General features: G+C 36.5%; 1 pseudogene; it reads left to right on the top strand.

The window, feature by feature from the left end:
- Positions 1 to 14,040: 14,040 nt before the first annotated feature.
- The window catches only part of LOC107697814 (zinc finger protein 64 homolog, isoforms 1 and 2-like), a 44,877-nt pseudogene continuing 41,960 nt past the window's right edge, over positions 14,041 to 16,957 (top strand).

The following is a 16,957-nucleotide window of genomic DNA, read 5'->3' on the forward strand; positions in this document are numbered from 1 at the left end:
GTGTGTGTGTGTGTGTGTGTGTGTGTGTGTGTGTGTGTGTGTGTGTGTGTGTGTGTGTGTGTGTGTTTAAGCACCTCCTAAGCATCTCTATAAGGACTGATATAATGAGACGACATGCCACTGAAACTGACAGCACAAAAAAACACTAGTCAATTGTTCTCCAAACACAGAGAAAGCGCCTAAATAAAAATGTCACATTTTGACTTGCCTCCATGCAAATTAATGGCTTGGTGGGCTATAAAACAGACGTTACGTGAAATCAAATCATCTCTATAGACATAAAAATGCTCTGATCAAGTGCTCATTTCTTCTCCTTTTGAATGCGCTCAAACAGCTCGACTCCCTCTTCAATTACTTTGTGTGTCAACAGACAGCTCGCGGCACTGAGGCCACGCCGCTGAGACGTCTGTTTTCTTACTTAATGACAACTGATAGCTGGAGTCAGGCAGGTTATGAGTTTCAATTTGGGTTTGGCAATAATAACAATTACAGCCCTCAATATCTCTATCATTACAGAGTGGCTGTTGCAATATAGCACGCTGTTCTGTCGAGTATGAGTCCTTCATATGCTGTTTCACAGCTAGAGCTGCATAATCAAACAGACATGGCTTCACACACACACACACACATCTCTTTTTCCGTCGCTTGCATCTTCATACACTCATTCAGCCTCAAACACACTGTTGTACTCATTTGCTTCATGTATATGAATTATGGCTATTAGTTTGTGACCTACGGATTACACTTGAACTTGATTTGACTCGAAAGTCGACATGAAATCTAAATTGGCCCTATTCGCTTTCTTAATAGACATTTCTGGTCTAATTTCTTAATGATTTAGCCTACTGGTGCGTGTTATTCTGAAGGAAGTAGTTTTTGTAATTGTTAATCAAAATGTAATACATTTCTCTGCCTCTGAAATGACTTTATTTATCAGTACGCTGTTTTTTTTTTTCTTGTTGAATATCATATCCTGCTTGGACATGTCACATTATAGAAGTACTGTAGCCGACCAATAACAATGTCTTATAATTACCAAGTACCATTGTCTAAGGCTAATGAAAATATTTTAAAATGTTTCTGATAGTCTCTTAAAGGCACAATATGCAAAAACCACTTGCACAGTGTGATATATTTCATGCAGTTGTGTACTTACGTTATCCCAGAAGTTCCCAAGGATTTGTAAATCCAGAGAAATTCCAATTTTAAATAATGACTCGACATTGCCACCTATCAATGACGTAATATCCACACTACACTCTAAAAAATGCAGGGTTGTTTCAACCCAATTTTGGGTCAAATATGGACTAACCCAACTGTTGGGTTAGTCCATATTTGACCCAACATTGGGTTGAAACAACCCAGCATTTTTTAGAGTGTATCCTCGGTTTCCGCTTTTAGAAACTATGGCAACACACGTGGACAAAAATGCTGCTGCACAGTTAAACTAAATCCATTACGTCTGTCGCGAATAAAAAGAAAATGAAATGAATTAAATTACTTTTTACGCATTTTACAGGGTTGTGCATTATACCCAATCTCACACGAGTCTGTTGAGTTTATGAAATCATTGGCCAATCAGAAGCGTTCTGATGAGTCATCGCTGAAATGCCAGAGTTTTTGGTTCAGCGTGCACACTTACTAACTGAATTCTGCTCTTTCACGAATTCTCTCATCATAAACATCAAAATGCAGATGTACGTATGATGTTTGTTTAATTTATTCGCTGTTTGAATAACTGTGGAAGGTGCAGGTAATAAATAAATAATTAATTACCTCATCCATTAACATGATTCGTGAATTCCATACATCTCTGGATGGTGAAAACCACATCTCGTATCGTTCATCGCTTCGCCTTTGTTATTGTTTTGAAAATGCGACCTCTAGCGGTGAAAACCTGCTTATTGTGTCTTTAATGCACCAAGGCGGCATTTATTTTTTTATCAAAAGTACATTAAAAACTGTAATATTGTGAAATATTATTACAATTTAATATAACTGTTTTGTGTGTGAATATATTGTAACATGTAATTTATTACTGTGATGTAAAGTTGAATTTTCAGCATCATTACTCCAGTCTTCAGTGTCACATGATTCTTCAGAAATCATTCAAATATGTTGATTTGCTGCTCAAGAAACATTTCTGATTATTATCAATGTTGCGCTGCTTAATATTTTTTGTGGAAATTGTGATCCTTTTTTTCAGGACTGTATATAAAACTCTAAATTACAGTATTTATTTGAAATAGACTTTTTGTAATATTTTTTGTAACAATTTAATATGTTAATTTTAAAAAATTCTTACTGATCCCGAAACTTTTATCGGTAAAACAAATATATTAAAAATGTTATGCAACAATTTACATATGAATGTATACTCTAATAACTTGAATGCTTCTTTTGGACATATTTTTTTCCTTTGTATGTTGCTTGTCAGATTTTATATAATATGTCTATTATCCCAGATATACTGTGGTCACAATTGACAGTATTGACCAGAAGTTTGTTAAAATAAAAGGAATGCTAAATAATTAATCATTTATATTATAAAAGCGAGCTACTATTAACATTTTTAACTGTACGTCTCTCTCTGTCATCCTTCTCTCATATCATCATCATCAATTGCTATTAAAGACTAAGCTTCATCTCCAACACAGTTAAAGGAATAGTTTTCACAAAAATTAAAATTTGCTGAAAAAGTACTTATCCTCAGGCTATCCGAGATGTAGATGAGTTTATTTCTTCATGGCAACAGATTTGGAGAAATGTAGCATTCCATCATGTGCTCACCAATGGATGCTCTGCAGTGAATGGGTGCCGTCAGAATGAGAGTCCAAACAGCTGATAAAAACATCACAATAATCCACAAGTAATCCACACTCCTGTCCATTAATTTAAAAAACTGCACATTTGTAAGAAACAAATCCATCAAGACGCTTTAACTTAAAGCCGTTGCTTTCAGCTAAAATATGAATCCTCTATTTATAATATTACTTCCTTCAGTGAAAAAGTAATTTTGTCTGAATCAGGAGAGAAATATGAGGATCAAGCAAGAGTCTTAGAAAAGAGTCTAAAACTGTTCTAAACAAATATGTTGGTGGATTTTGATGTGAGAGGACAACAGAGGATGGACTTTTTTCATTAGAGGAAGCATTATTATGGATTATGGATTTTGGTCAGAAGCGACGGTTTAGATAAAACGCATAAATGATGGATTTGTTTCATAAAAACAGATATTTCGCTTCACAATACATTAACTGATGGACTGGAGTGGTGTGGATTTTTTGTGAATTACTGTGATGTTTTTATCAGCTGTTTGGACTCTCATTCTGACGGCACCCATTCACTGCAGAGCATCCATTGGTGAGCAAGTGATGTAATGCTACATTTCTCACCTACATCTTTGGATGTCCTGAAGGTGAGTACATTTTGACCATGAACTATTCCTTTAATCAGTGTTTAAGTAAGTGATCCAGGACTGCTGATTTTGCCATATGACACAAGAAATCTTTAGCAAACCCCACGTTTGTCTCATACTGCAAAAAATATCATATATGCACCTGAGATTGGATTTTTAAAAAAAGCAAACTGAATCTAAACAGGTGCCGCTCAGCCCCGCAGACTTCAGCTCAATGACGGCCCCTCCATCACTGGCTCCTAATTCCAGAACTGCTCTCATGGAGCATATTCACAGCAGCTGAGCTATTTTTATCAGGCGCATATACTCGGGTCACCGCTCCCCCATATGTCCTCCTCCAGCACTGAGAAAGACAACATCACACCAGAACAGGCAACCTCTCACAAATGATGACGAAACTAATGGCTCCAGCCTTTTCTAACGGCTCGAGAATCATCAGTGCTTCCAGATGCCACGTGACACATGTCGACACCGCGGGCCGTAACGCCGCGGGGCCACTGTCGGTTTGGCTCGCGCGTTATTCTCAGTGGATAATGTGTGGCGGTGAGGGTCGATGTGCAATGCTGAAGTCATTTACATGCAGTTTTACAGTAACTATAACTGTAATGTTCTGACAGAAATGTCTTCATGTGGAAAGAAAGTCTGTAATCTTTGCTGTAAGGAGCTGTAGTGATGTGTAAGATATGATTCGTAATTCTCACGAAACCTGTCAACAAGGTTCACACTTTTTCTGACCTATTAATTCCCACGATTTTTTCCATGACTTGTTATAGCTGTTTAGATTTCATAAAAATCAGTGTATTGATTTTAGAGTATTTATTTAATTATTTATTTAATTTAGAGTAATTTCTATAAATAGCCTACTTTTGAGCTGAGTCTGACTGAGGAAAAATGGATATAGAATATAGACAATTTCATTACTTTTTTTGCATGACCTTTTGAGATGTGATACATTTTTATGACTTTTTTAGTCCTGGAGATCACACTTTTTAAAATTCCATGATATTTCCAGGTTTTCCAGGAATAGATTTATGTGACTCTGTATCAAGAACATGTTCTTGTTATATTTTACCCCAAAATTAAAAGAAAGAGTTACCAAATTTTGCATAGAAACAAGAAAATAAAGCCTAATTTTAGGATCATAAAGATATTTGACCTTATTTTGACAATAGTCATGACAATGATTTCCCAATTATTATTATTAATAATAATTACAATAATTAATAAATTTTCCATTTTTGTCATGTGTATAAACATTTCTATAGCAATTTTACACTGTATTGCAATACAAAAATTTCAGTACAATATTTTAATAACATGTAATTATTAATTTAATTTATTTTAATTTAAATGTTATTAAATATATTAGACTAAACAAAGTTATTATAGCTTACTAAACTAAAACTATAAAAATGGTTGTTGCTTGAAATAAAATAAACATTAACTGAAATAAAATATAAAAAATGTAAACATATTTTATTTCAGCTAGTAGCAAAATTTCTCATTTTCATTTACTTTAACTTGATGAAATTAAAAAACTAAAACGAAAATCAAATAATCTATTTTATAAAAATGACAATGAAAATTAAAAATATAAAAATTAATAAAATCTATATAGATGTTAAAAATGAAAAATACAACAATGTGATCTAATTCAGAATATATGTAAAACATTACTAATATCTCAATAACACTACAAGAATAAATAATACAGGTACTGAAATAATATTTATTTTAATATTAAAATGATAATATATATATTTTTTGTGTTTCAATAATGAATTTTGAGGGAAATGTGCTTAATTGTCATTCAAATAATCACTATGCAAAATAAAATTATAGTGGTCCTCCTAATAACAGCCTTCCTTGACTTCACGCAAAATATTATTTCTTTTTCTTTTTTGATTTTGGGTGAAATATAACTAGGACATGACTGTTGACAGGTTTCATGAGATGGCATGTTTCTTTGTACCAACAAGTCAGAGTTTAAGTTGCTATCCATGACTAAAACTGGTCAGAGACTACATTTAAAGTGAAGTGGGAAGCCTGTCAGGGTGAATCTGTTTGGCTGAAGCCTGTTTAGGGCTTTCCACTGCTCTTCCTGTATACAATGGTCAGTTCATTTCCTCTGTGTCTGCCTGCAGGGTCTGGGCTCGTCATCTTCATCGCTTGGCACTCTGCCTTCACATAGAGCTCTTTGATATTGGCCTGTCAGGGGGCATCTCATAAGACGAGCCTAAGAGGTCTGGAAATGTCCAGACTTTCTTACACACACAAACAGGGCCGGCCCGAGGCAAGATTATGAAATTGTCAGTAAGTAATATTCAAATATTCTCAAGAGTCGTAATATTAAAAATCCACTGCAACATGATTACACTGTAGAATTTTTATTTTTATTTTTTTGAAGTTGTTAATAAAACAAAGATTATTGGAGTATGTTTTACAAGAAAATACGATTGTAGTCTTTCTACTTCAAATTTTTGTTTAATTTAATGTGTACTTGCCACTTCTTTGTAATTAATTGTGAAATGTACTAGCAATTTCTGAGTGAAAATTGTTTCTACACCCTTTTTTTTTGTAATGTCTTTTTCCCCCCTTTATAAGAAACTTTATAAGCTTTGAAGTCATACTGTATAAATATATAGTTCAGTCATGAAACTCTAGATGGCGCATTCTGACGGGGTGTTAACGTAACCGATGATATTCAGAGAGTTAAACGACTTGGCACAAGCTGATTGGTTACAATTTTCATTTAGTTTAACGTGATTTACTAAATTAACTAAAACTAAAATAAAAAAATAATAAAGCAATATCGACAATTAAAAAAAACAATAACTAATAAAAAATACAACAAAATTACTAAACTTCAGCTGAAATTAAAATGAAAGTGGAAAATACAAAAATAAAAATGTATTGAAAATATTAAGATAAACTCAAATAGTATCTCAAAGCAAAAAATAAAAAAAAATAAAAAAGGACTAAAATCTTATTTAAAATTAAGATGAAAGTGGAAAATACAAAAATATAAATTAATGGAAAATATTAAGAAAAACTATAACAGCATCTCAAAACAATAACTAATAAAAATGACAAAAACACACACTATTACTTTAGCTAAAATTAAAATGAAAGTGAAAAATACAAAAACAAAAATGTATTTAAAATATGAAGAAATATTGTAATAGTATCTGAATGCTATTATTTATTCCCAAATTGATTTATTTTAATTTTATCTGCTCGTTTTTTCCATCATCTCTTGGAGTCCTAGGCGATCTCTTATATATCACCCCCAGAACGGGCCGGTCCTCTACACAAATGCACTGTTATTGCTTGATGCTTTCTCCTAAAGCGACGTGACCGTAGGGCTGTACTGAATCGACCGGCGGGAATACGTCAACATGGTTTACTAGCATGTCAGCCCAGGCGTGTGAAATAAATGCTCATTGAGGCTCGGATCTCTAGAAGCTTACAAGGCACCGAAATAAGGCAGCGCAGTACGGCTGTCATTTTATACTACCCTTCAGTCCCTTTGAATACAAGCTGTCAGCCCATCAGCATTAGCACGGACCTCGAAATACCACGGCTGTATGTCCACGGGAAGTGAAATGTTTTTACTTCTTATGTCAACCACATCCAAACAAATCTATAAAATGTCGTGTTCCTCCAGCGTTGGGCTGTCTGGAGTGCAAGATTAGGGATTTATGAAGACGGAGTTAAATGCAAGGGTCAGTTTTGTTTGGGATTTTGCCCGTTCAACGTGCATCTCCTCTAATGCAGTCAGACGTCTCACTAAAAGGAGAGATTGTGCTCCGAAGCATCCGTTTCTCTCTTTCTCAATCTAGAAGCCCGAGACCTTGTCCGAGACACCGATACTGAGCGACTCTTCCTCAGAGTTGTCATGATTTAAATATTTATTTAGTGCAAGACATTTAATGTAAATAAATTAATTTAAAAAATGGGGACTAAAAGTGTAAACTGAAAATTATATACAGGAATCTTGAAAAAATGTCTAAATAAAAATATATAAATACATGGACAACAACAAGAAAAATAAAATTATAAAAAAAACAGTTTAAACACTGAAAAAAATGGTATAGCAACAATTTGCACAAAACTGCTAGTAAATTTCACAAATAATTACAAAGAAACAGCAACACATTGAATTAAATGTGAAATTTTAAAGTATAAAAACTGAAACAGTATTTCTTGTAAAACATACTCCAATAATAAAATGTTTTATTTATAATTCTTTACAACCACTGCACGGACCTCGAAATACCACGGCTGTATGTCCACGGGAAGTGAAATGTTTTTACTTCTTATGTCAACCACATCCAAACAAATCTATAAAATGTCGTGTTCCTCCAGCGTTGGGCTGTCTGGAGTGCAAGATTAGGGATTTATGAAGACGGAGTTAAATGCAAGGGTCAGTTTTGTTTGGGATTTTGCCCGTTCAACGTGCATCTCCTCTAATGCAGTCAGACGTCTCACTAAAAGGAGAGATTGTGCTCCGAAGCATCCGTTTCTCTCTTTCTCAATCTAGAAGCCCGAGACCTTGTCCGAGACACCGATACTGAGCGACTCTTCCTCAGAGTGAGCCAGTGAAGAGGATCGGATAAAGTGAGCGAGTGAGTGTGTTAAATAGGGCTCGGACACCTCAGAGTGATCATTTTCTATCAGTGCGGCTCAGAGGAATCTGACAGGCCTTATGCTGAGTCGGCAGTCTGCTGGAGACTGGCAGGCGTGGCCTTTTATCCTTCCACATGTTTCACAGCAATTGGACAATCAGCCACTGCAGTGAAAATCCATAGTATTGATCGGCCCTGTATCTTCTCTATAATTCTCCAGCAGGAAATCCCTGATGACAAATTATATCTGCGCCAGTTTTTGATGCTTTGATGTAAGCGATCTCCCAGGGCAGGCGAGGGAACTAGACCCGGGTTTATTAACGCATGACGCCTTCCGCTATGATCAGACTTCACGGTTACAGCCACACAGCCTAGACTACCCATCAGACCCCAAAGACAAAAAAGATGATATGTAACAGTTCAGTCAGAAAATACATTTCTGTCATTGTTTACTTATTCTTGTGTTCCAAAAAGCCTGTACTGTTCCCCCCCCCCCCAGAAAACAGAATACAACTAATAAAATAAATCAAAATAAATTTAGATTAATAAATGTTTTATTTTAGAGATTTTTGGGGGGAGAATTATGAAGAAGGACTGATCATTTTATATAATTACAAAAATGACAAAATCAAATTAAATTAAGATCATGCAAATAAAGATTTGCACATGATAGTGATTCAATTTTAGAATTTTCTGTTGTTTCTATAAAAAAAATAAAAAATGTATATTTAATTTATTTCATATATGTATATTTATTTCATAAAATGTATATTTTATAAAGTAAAGATGAGCATCAAAGCATCAGGAAGAGCTGAAATCTGCAAAGACCCTGCAGAATGAAGCACTAAAGATACTGAAAAACAAACAGACCTGCTGGAAGACAAGGCATGACTTGAGTATTGCTTTTATCCCCTTTCTTTACTTTTTGTACAGGTTGTTCTCATCTACTTGTTTTAGTCAATTATACTCACTATGTGCTTTCAAATCTCTACTATTACTACTAACACAAATAAGTCACACTCTGTATGTTGGAGGCAGTGCAATCCTATTCCTAACAATCTTCATACTGTCCCTATGTCCTCTACTACTTTACTCTCTATTCCAATTGATCTCTGGAACTGCCAGTCTGCTGTAAACAAAGCAGACTTTATTTCATCTATTGCTACTCATTCAAGTCTCAAACTCATGGCCCTAACTGAGACTTGGATCAAACCTGAGGACACTGTCACCCCTGCAGCCCTCTCCACTAATTTCACTTTTTTTCCACACCCCTCGCCTGATTGGGAGTGGTGGAGGCAGGGCCGTCCTTAGGGCGGTGCAACTGGTGCGGTCGCACCGGGCCCCGCGCTTGAGGGGGCCCCGCAGCGAACGGACCGAGGTTTTCAGTTTTTCTCAGTTTTCAGCACTGGACACTAACACTGCTACTGACACTCTTTGCTCTACTCTAACATCTTGCTTAGTCAACTTTTGCCCCCTTTCATCCAGACCAGCAGGCAGCACCCCCTCTGCCCGCTGGCTGTCCGATGTTCTCCGTGAACATTGCTCTAGGCTCAGGGCTGCAGAGAGGAAGTGGTGCAAATCAAAATCTCTACTGACCTTAGTGTGTATCAGTCACTCCTCTCTTCCTTCTCTGCATATGTCTCCACTGCTAAAACAACACACTACCACAACAAAATTAACAATTGTACTGACTCTCGCACACTTTTCAAAACTTTCTCCTTTCTTCTTTGTCCCCCCCCCCCCCCATCAACCCTTACCGCACACTTTTTAAAACTTTCTCTTCTGTTCTTTGTCCTCCTATCCACCCCCGCCCCCTCCTTCATCAACTCTTACAGCTGACGACTTTGCAATATTCTTCATAAATAAAACAAGAACCATAAGCGGCCAATTCTCCACACCACAAACTGACAAAAAAAAAACTTCATAACAAATACACACTCTCTCTCTTCCTCTCCATTCTCGGAGACAGTCGTTTCCAAACTTATCCTTTCCAATCATCCTTCTACCTGTCTGTTTGATCCTATCCCCACTCACCTCCTTTAGGCCATTTCTTCTTCAGTTATACCTGCGCTCACTCACATTATCAACACCTCTCTTCACATTGGTACATTTTCCACAGCATTTAAGCAGGCTCGGGTAACCCCACTGCTTAAGAAACCCTCTCTAAATCCAGCACATTTAGAAAACTACAAACCGCTATCCCTTCTTCCATTCATTGCAAAGACACTTGAGCGAGTTGTGTTCAACCAACTCTCTATGTTTCTTGTACAGAACAACCTCCTGGACAACAACCAATCTGGCTTCAAAAGAGGCCACTCAACTGAGACTGCCCTGCTCTCGGTTACTGAATCCCTGAGACTGGCAAGAGCAATTTCCAAATTCTCAGTACTCATATTGCTGGATCTGTCTGCTGCTTTTGACACAGTTAACCACCAGATGCTCCTGTCCACCCTCATGAAGATGGGCATCTCAGGAACCGCACTCCAGTGGTTCAAGACTTACCTCTCAGGTAGGTCCTTCAGGATGTCTTGGAGGAGGTGAGGTTTCCAAGTTGCAACTTCTTGCTACTGGAGTTCCTCAGGGCTCAATGTTTGGACCACTTTTCTTTTCCATCTACATGTCATCATTAGGATCTGTCATTCAGAAGCATGACTTTTCCTATCACTGCTATGCTGATGACTCTCAACTCTACTTCTCATTCCAACCAGATGATCCGACGGTAGCTGTTCACATTGCAGCCTGTCTGACAGATATTTCTGGCTGGATGAAGGACCATCACCTTCAACTCAACCTTGCTAAGACAGAATTGCTCATGGTCTCAGCCAACCCAGCACTTCATCACAGCTTTTCTATACAGCTAGGTTTGTCAACCATAACTACTTCCAGGACAGCCAGGAGTTGTGATTTATGATCAGTTAAGCTTCACAGACCATTTTGCTACAACAGCCTGGTCCTGCAGATTTGCCTTATACAACATTAGGAAGGACAGACCCTTCCTATCAGAGCAGGCCGCACAACTCCTTGTCCAAGCTCTTGTTCTCTCCAGACTGGACTATTGTAATTCTCTCTTGGCAGGCCTTCCGGCATGTACTATCAAGCCTCTGCATCTGATCCAGAATGCAGCAGTGAGAGTAGTCTTCAACGAGCCAAAGAAAGTCCACATCACACCTCTCTTCATTAGTTTTCACTGGCTACCAATAGCCACTCACATGAAATTCAAGGTACTGATGTTTGCCTACACGACAACCACTGGCGGTGCACCAATATACCTAAACTCCCTAGTTCAGACTCATGCGCCCTCCAGAAGCTTGCGTTTTGAAAGTGAACAACGCCTCATGGTGCCATCTCAAAGAGGCACAAAATCACTCTCACAGACGTTTTCCTGGACTGTTCCCAGCTGGTGGAATTACCTCCCGATCTCAATTCGAGCAGCTGAGTCTTTAGCCATTTTCAAAAAACGTCTAAAGATGCATCTTTTTCACCAGCACCTGACCAATTAATACTAGCACTTACCTATTCTATTCTATTCTATTTGCTCTAATTTATATATAATTAAAAACCTTGCTATGTGTACTATGCTAGACTAATTGAGACTTGTCACAGCACTTGTATACTGTTGCTCTCTTGTTGGTCTGATTGCTTCTATTGTCCTCATTTGTAAGTCGCTTTGGATAAAAGCGTCTGCTAAATGATTAATGTAAATGTAATAAATAATTCCTTATAAAAATAATACAGAAAATGATACAGATTTTTCTGTATTCAAAACATCAAACCAGTAACACAATTTTGGAGTTTAAAAAGCATTAAAAAGCACTAATAAAATAAATCAAAATAAATTAAAAGTAATAAATGTTTTATTTTTATTTAATAAAGAAGAAATGTAACAGTTTTTTATCCATATTTTTATTTATTATATAAATATTTTATATTATTTTATTATATATTTGTATAATTGAGATTTTTAAATTATTTTTTTATAATTGTATAATTTATATTTATTTATTATATATAATTTATATATATGTTATTTATTATTTTAAAAGTCATACTAGATTTGACATCAATGACAGCAAACACATTCTTACTTATCACATCAATGACAATGCATCCTGAAGTGCCATATTTGTAACCAAAATTATAAGAATAAATTCCGCTAATTTAAATTCGACCCATCGTATGGCTTCTGAAGTCTTGGAATATAGGATTAGTTGAATGGACTACTGTTACAGGACTACTATATTGCCTTATTTGGTATGTAATATCCCTTGGTGACTATTTCATTTTATTGTATGGAAAACTAGATTTGGCTTTAACGACAGCATATTACATGCCTTTTTTGGTACAGTATGTATAATATCCCTTGCTCACCATTTATTTTTATTGTATGGAAAAGAGACATACAGTATATTGACAAGTGCCCTAGTATTATCAATGGCTACACACACACAAACACACAAACACTGACAGAACACTGCAATCAAAATGATACATGACAACACACAGTCCATCAGTGTCCCATTCTGCTTTGGTTTAAAGTGACACTGTCCAGGAAGGAGACACTTGAAGGTGACTGTCTGGAAGAGCACACAGACACGTGTGTGTGTGTGTATGATGTAAACACACACACACACACACACACACACAGATCAGACCACCTAGAGACAGAGCTGTTCCCATAATCCCTTTCAAAACACACTAATAATATCACAGTCAGCCCATTTAACCTTTAAAGATATGCAGGGTAAATTAAGACAATTTACCAGCTGTGACACTGTATTTTTACTTAAAAATATGTGATTGTGATGTTGAAATGTAGCTAATTATTTAGCTGGTTTTCCTTGCATATTAATAATAGGTCATTGTGTCTCTTGCAATGTTTTCTTTTGCTGAAATAACTTGAGTGAATCAAAACTAATTTATACAAATTGTCTGCTAGAGTCAGATAATCACTGTCACAGTTTGATATAATCACTAATGACAAATTAGTTTTATTTACTCGCATTTAGCACTTGGTGAGTGAGATTTTGGACCCTGGTTCCAATTAAAAGTAAGTGATTCCTGTATGTCATTACATTTTACACAAGTACTTTTTCTAAAAGACTGTTTTCAATAACTTTGTAAATTAAGTTTTAATTTCCTGTTACTCTCAACAGTAATTCTGCCACATGTTGGCATCATATCACCAAAAAACCCACCAAAGAAGACCAGCTCACCAGACCAGGTCATGCAACACACCCACAGACCACAGAGAGTCTGTTCACTGACCAGCACATACAAATTGTATGCAAAAATAGCAAGCTCTTTTGTCATTGACTGGCTGCTGTGGAGATTTTAGCAGTCCACTGGAAACAGTGTTGTTTTTTTCCAGATGCTAATAAGCACATAGAATGAATTGCTGTGTTGTACATTGAAGGTACTTAGTAATGCAATTTTCAAGTTAAAAAACATGATTTATATGATGGGACCACTGAATTAATACATAAGTAAATAAAATAAAGTAAGGAAATCAAAATAAATTAAAAATAATGAATAAATGCTTAATTTATTATATACTTATACTTAATGTTATGTTAAAGAAAAAAATATATATTTTTTTATATATTAATTAAATTTCTCTCTATTGTAGTGTTGAGCACAATGCTAGAATCCCACTCTTGTAACATTTTTTGAGTTCATAAAAAAGTAATAAAATAAAGAAATAGTTTAAAAATAATTTAATAAATAAATAAAATAACATTATAAATAAAAGAATAAAAATAATTGTAAAATGTTTTATATAATGCTATAATAAAGAAAAAATATAATGTACAATGTGTACAAATATCACCTAAACCCACCCAATATATATTGCTCTAGAATAAATATATTTTTTATTTTTATATTTAGTTTAACACGCTCTCTTTTGTTGAGCACAAAACGCTAGAAGTGCCTCAAGTGGAGTCCTGCTAATCCCACTCTTGCTTTGCAACCTGTCGAAATTAGCGGCGAATCCGAATGGAGATCCGGTGTCACAAATCCAATGATATTCCGTGAAAGGCGAGGGCGTATAAGAATAGCTTTTATTGAGAGGCAGAGAGGATAATTTCTCCACATAATCCGGACTTTGACAGAGAAGGAGGGGAAGAACGCGAGGTTTTGCACGCCGTTCCCTCGCCCTTCTGGAAGCATTCTCAGAGTGGGGAACCTTTTAGCAGCCAGTCAGCAGAGGATAATCTTCCCTCTCGCAGCACAATGAAGGAGATTACACAGAGAACATGTCAGCCGCCACTGGATTTGCCAGACACCACATCCCCTGTCCCTATCGATTTGCAGTCCTCTCATTCACGCTTTTCGCATGGGACTCACACATAGCCCGACTGCAACCGAGCAGGGCGCTTTGCATCCCTCGTATTCCCTTGCTTTGTCTTGCTCGGGGTATATCGCAGCGTGCGTGTCAGCAGCTGTCTCAGTGTCGCACCTGGCGGTTGATTTTGCATATGCAATCACTGCACAAGTTAACCCCAACATTACACAGTACAGATGTTGCAATCCCCCGTGCTGCTTTATCAGAGCGAATATCAGCCTAGGACGGCAGCGGAGCATGAAACGCTCTAATTTTAGGGCAGATTTCCTCTCCTGAGACATAATCTAATTAATGGAATAACCAATCAATATGGTGCATTTCCATTTTTAGCTGTAATTTGTGGGGGTTGTCTGCTTTGTGGCTAAAACATAAAGTAGCAGACAGCATTACGGTGTGGAACTTGCCTTCCAATAGTTTAATTTTGAAGCTAAATAATTTAAAATGCACAGCAGGGAACTCGCGGTCCTATAATAAGCCTGCAATTATTTAGCAAAAAATGTAGTTAAAAAACAACTAAAAACCCATTCTCTTTTTCTTTCAGCTATGAATCATTTAGAAATAATCAGAATGTAATTTAAATGTAAATTGTAATTTGAGTGTAAGAATAATAGTTTGGTTCCAAAACGCTATAACTCCATTTTGATTAATTTTAGTAAAAATGTGTTTTCTTTACCAAGAAAGTGGCAAGATGAAAACCACTATTTTCTGTTTCAAACTTTCACATAGCATCTTTAGGTTATAATAACTTTTCAAAGAAAATGTTATTATTTTTTTCCCCAAAATGCAATAAATCTATGACACGTGCTTTTGTTGTTGTTGTTGTTGTTTCAAAATGCAATAAATCCATTGAATCAATATAAAAGTTATTTTTCATATTGAAACTGTTGAAAATACACAACATAGTAAGTTGATCCACATATGACAGCCTCTGAACTTGGTCAATACTAATCTTATATGCAGGCACTGGATTAAAAATACATTCAATCAGTCATCGCTCCCAAAATGAATTGAACGGGTCATCTTGTTAATGCTATAAATTAATTACAGCAATAAAAGAAAATTTCATCATGAACAAGAACATGAACAACAATATCACATTAAACCACACAAATTCCAAAATGACATTTCCCTTACATTCAACTTCCAAAAGTGCATTCATCTTTACCATGTTACATTCATTTAGTTGACTAGTGCTATACGCTGTATTAACAAAAACATTAATGGCATTAATAAAAACACTGCCCTGCGTCAGCTCTACAATGTCTAAAAAAATATTTTCTATATCTCCTTTGCCACTCACATCACATCTCACATATACGATGAGATAGGAACGACCATGTACTGTGCTTTCGTCAATGGTGATGCTAATTTTTGAATTGAGCTCTCAAATATTGGAAACAAACTTCTTCTGCATTTGCTGTGCAATATGACCTATAATATCAGCGCAGGAGTGATCTGATTTATGCGCAGTTCCCACCTTTGCGCCATTAAGCTCCTGAAGCTTCATTAAAGGGGTGAGCTTTCTGTAAGACAGCCTTTCCTTAGCCACCATATAGGCGGACCTGAATGATGTTGCGGTCTCCTCCATTAATTTGGAATTCACCTCAATTACTTTATTTGGCAGAATCGCCTTTTGCTTAGTCAATGCCACTTCAATGGCCCTCTTGTGTGCAATGCTGTCCCTATGTTTATATATCTTTTTTCGCAACTTGTTCTGAGCAGTGCTGCATACTTCCCCATTAATCCACTCCTCAGACAAGTGCATGCCAGGTACCTTTTCAGACAGAAGAAGGGTTTTTGCGTCCCTACAAGCGATGCACCCCAAGCTTCCATCCTTAACAAAAAGCCATGTATATCGGCTCTTCCAGTCTCTCCACTGCTGGCTGTTCCAGTTTAACGGGAGACAGGAGCAAGAGGGGTTAGGATCGTGACCGGCCTCTGACAAGCTGTTACCACCACCATCTTCAGCCAGAGAGGACTTTATTTCTTCAGCTTCTTCTTGTGTTGTCACCCCGGCGGGAGGTGTGCTAACAGGGCTTGCATCAGGTGAATCGGTTGTGCTATTAATGTCATCACTTCACAATTTCTTAGTAAAACCAAAATTTATTAAACTGCCTTATGTTCTTTTTGCCATGGTGGCTATATGATGCTATATGATGCTAACTGCAGAATGGATTTCAAGGACTTCGCGCGCAGATCAACGGCCTCCAACGTTTCTATTTTTTCTACGAATCTTTGAGTTAACATGTACTAAACATGAGTGGAATTTGCACCGCAGCACCCCCACACCTTGATGCTCATGAAAAGAACAGCATGTATAGTTATCTTTATTGAAGTTAATCAGGTTTAAATCGCCGTCATGCATGAATGAATGTTATTTTTGCAATTTTAGGGTACATAATAATCCAAGATGATCACATTACACAAAACTGAAATTGCACGTCAAAATAACACATTGTCAATATTTTTTGAGACCCCCCAAAATTTCACAAATCTCGTTTTCAGGGGAGCCCATGTCTTATTAAGGGAGCCGAGCTCCCCCTAGCTCCCCCGTAGTTCGCACCCTGC

Source organism: Sinocyclocheilus anshuiensis, unplaced genomic scaffold, assembly GCF_001515605.1.
Source record: "Sinocyclocheilus anshuiensis isolate Anshui unplaced genomic scaffold, SAMN03320099.WGS_v1.1 scaffold78, whole genome shotgun sequence".
In the NCBI taxonomy this organism is placed as follows: Eukaryota; Metazoa; Chordata; class Actinopteri; order Cypriniformes; family Cyprinidae; genus Sinocyclocheilus; species Sinocyclocheilus anshuiensis.